This window comes from Nanorana parkeri, unplaced genomic scaffold (genome assembly GCF_000935625.1).
Source record: "Nanorana parkeri isolate BGI_ZX_2015 unplaced genomic scaffold, ASM93562v1 scaffold2391, whole genome shotgun sequence".
Classification (NCBI taxonomy): Eukaryota; Metazoa; Chordata; class Amphibia; order Anura; family Dicroglossidae; genus Nanorana; species Nanorana parkeri.
Genome location: NW_017308659.1, coordinates 18,292 through 21,917, shown reverse-complemented (window position 1 = coordinate 21,917; position 3,626 = coordinate 18,292).

Below are 3,626 nucleotides of genomic sequence, written 5' to 3'. Positions count from 1 at the left end.
TTTTGTCTCCAGCAGCCAACAACTTCAGAGGTTCTTCCTGGGTGCGGCGATCCCCGCTTGCTTCAATAGTTAGGCCCAAAGCCTACAAGACCTTGAACTTTTGGTTTTGCTACGTCCCAAACATCAAACAAGCCTTCAAAGAACAATTCACCCCATACTTGAGTCACACAGCTCCCGTAGTTCAGGTAAGACGTCTCAAACAACGACTTTCCCCTTTTCTATTAGCACTTTTGGGTTCACTCTTCCCCGTGGCGTGAAGCAATGACCCCTGAAGAAGCTGCTGGGTTTTAATGGACTCTCCTGCTTTCTTTGATGGCAAGCCCTGTAGATGCTCCCAGACACTCATCCACCCACCGACAGCAACTAACTGGCTTCAACACCTCCAATCTTTCCTTGCGAAATTTATTGTCTCAAGTGTCTAGGGAGAGGGGGGGAGGGGTAAGGTACAAAATACCCCAAAAACAGCAGGAAGTATTCCCTTCACTCAGTAATATGCTCTAGTTAGGTTGAACTCTGTAGGCCCGGACACGTGGCTGCCTTTAACCATGTTTGACCTCTACCACAGACTACAGTAGGACTCTTCAGTCTTCAGAGTACAGAGGTCCTTTGCCCCAGACATGTTGCCTCGGGAGGGACAGAAGGGTCCAGAGGTCCTTTGCCCCAGACATGTTGCCTCGGGAGGGACAGAAGGGTCCAGAGGTCCTTTGCCCCAGACATGTTGCCTCGGGAGGGACAGAAGGGTCCAGAGGTCCTTTGCCCCCAGACATGTTGCCTGGGGAGGGAGAGCAGAGTCCAGAGGTCCATTGCCCCCTTGGCCTGTTGCCTGGAGAGGGAGACATGAGTTCAGAGAACCTTTGCCCCACCCCCCTGGCCTGCTACCACAGTTCCTGAGCCAAGGCCCTAGGATTGGAAGCTGGTCTATGCCAGGGCATGACAACACAGGAAGGAGGTTTATGTCGGTGATGTGAGCTGGGGGAAGGTGTAAATAATTGGGGAGACCTTGTAGAGTTGTCCTTTTATCCCACACTTTGCCTGGAGGTGATGTCAGTGTAAGGGATCCAGTCATCTCCCAGGTCTGCTGCCAGGGCAGGGAGAAGAGTCCAGAGGTCCATTGCCCCCCAGGCCTGTTGCCTGGAGAGGGAGAGAGGAGTCCAGAGGTCCTTTGTACCCCAGGCCTGTTGCCTGGAGAGGAAGAGAGGAGTCCAGAAGTCCATTGCCCCCCAGGCCTGTTGCCGGGAGAGAGAAGCCCAGAGGTCCTTTGCCCCCCAGGCCTGGAGAGGGAGAGAGAAGCCCAGAGGTCCTTTGCCCCCCAGGCCTGGAGAGGGAGAGAGAAGCCCAGAGGTCCTTTGCCCCCCAGGCCTGTTGCCTGGAGAGGGAGAGAAGAGTCCAGAGGTCCTTTGCCCCCCAGGCCTGTTGCCTGGGGTGGGTTCAGTTCCAGAGCTAGGGCCCTAGGATTGGAAGCTGGTCTATGCCAGGGCCTAGGAACCCAAGAAGATGGCTACTTAAGGGGGGGCACCTTTAAAAGAGATCTCAGTCCATTGCTGGTCTTGACTTAAATGCCCACTATTACAGACTGCTGGTCTCATTTTGAAGGTCCACCTCTATCCTGGGAAAGTGAAAGAAGACATTTCAAGGTGGTTGTCCATCCAGTGTACCCAGCTCTCCTATGTAGAAAGATACTACTGAGAAGAGAGATTTCTTTTGCTGTTTTTGGGGTGTATCCTATTACCCAAATCTCTCTCATGTGGACGCTGAGCCAATAATTTATGCAAAAGAAGACTGATGGAGTAGATGTCTGTCATTCAGTCACTGATGGTGGGTCAATGAGTGTTTGGCTGCAAATCACCAGTAGGAACCCTAGGAGGGCCTTTTAGCTCCAACAGCAGCCCCTACGGTGGTCAGTCCACAGTGGCAAATGTGTAGATGTCACCATAGGGGTTGTCTGGGATGGTCACTCCTCCCCAGAGGAGAAGTTCATCCACATGTTCCTCAAGTGATGTCATGATGAGCAGAATATGGACTCCTCATCCATGTGAGACTCGCACAGGTCCAGACTGAGATCCTGGAGCCCACCAGAGAAAAGGAGAAGGAGGGACCATTGCATGGCAAATATTGGGCTACAAAGCACTGCTGGGCATGGTTTGGACGGTCCATGCCCAAAAGTCACTGCTTTGCTGTTCCGCAGGTGCTCTACCCTGCACCTGCTGTGAAAGCAGAAGCTTGAAATGAGCTGGGACTGGAAGAGGCAGGTTGTCCCTTGAAGCTCTCTGGTAAACTGGGCATGTCAAGAGTCCTAGACTGGAACAATGGCTGCATTGGAAAGCTTCACAAGCATTGTAGTACTGATATTTTATGTGGCCTTGGCAGGCTGGCAGGTGAAGGAGGGGTCTACAGGGTGTCATGGCAGGGGACAGGAGGTGGAGACTGGGAGGCACATCAAAACACTTCCAGTTGGAGAGAGGCAGAGACGAACAGTAAAAGTTATGGGGAGGTGGTCCCGGGTGGTGGTGTTGGTGGTCCCGGGTGTTGGTGGCACCTGGTGGTGGTGTTGGTGGTCCCGGGTGGTGGTGCTGGGCAGAATGAGGTCTACTCTGGAGTGGTGAATGGGTTCTGTCACTTACAGCCCCCACTCATCGCTTTTTTAGCCAATTTTGCCCTACATTGGGGCCACCAGAGGATTCTCCTGTACTTTGGCGAGCCAGCCGACCCCTGGACTCCAAGGTCTATGGTGGTGAACCTTCTACTCAGTCCTCCGACTTCTTCTCTTCAGTGGAAGTTCTAAAATCACCCGTTACATAACGTATACAGCGACATTCTAAGAGATGTAAACTGGTCGTGGTTTTGTCTGAGGCCTGACACAGGGGTCACCTTTATGGCAGAAGATGGGAAGGCAGGTGAAGTGACACCATCTACAGGGGTACCAAGTACACACCCAGGACAAGGCCATGTACACTCAAGTCTGCAGTTCCTCTGGGCTCCACTAGGTGGTGATGTCACCTGTGCCAAGACAGGAAGTCTCTATGGAAAAAGGAAGTGATGTCAGATGCAGACAGGAAGTTTCATGTGGGAGGAAGTAGAGAGGAGACATTGCTGGAACTGGCAGCAGAGGAGGTAAGATGATATATATATTTATATACTCAGTAACCCCCCCTTGTTGTGTCCGTCATCTTCCTCCATAGGCACCGTGACGTCGTATTATCTCCGGGAGCCACGAAACTGACGGGTTTAATAGCTCAGCCGGAACAGTAAAATTATTACAAGACAATTTTACGAGAAGCTCCGTCTGGACGTGATGTTCTGCTGGACCCGCGCACCTCCGACAACGAGGAACGTATGACCGATGTTCCTATAAAGGAAAATCTGAGTCAACGTCTCCGTAACGTGTTCATATTAATGAGGTCCCCATGTGTGTTGTAGAGTAGTCACCACTCCAAGTTCATATTAATGAGACACTGTGTCAGAGATGATTGGAGGATCTCCAGCCGAGTGATACACAAATAAGAGACATTGTTGCTCAGAGTTCGGGGACTCGGAGGGATTTATAACTCCGGAGTCTCGTGTCACTTTATGTACATACGGGACCTTTGCAGAGGTCGAATTGACAAGAGGGCTTTTCTTAGACCTCC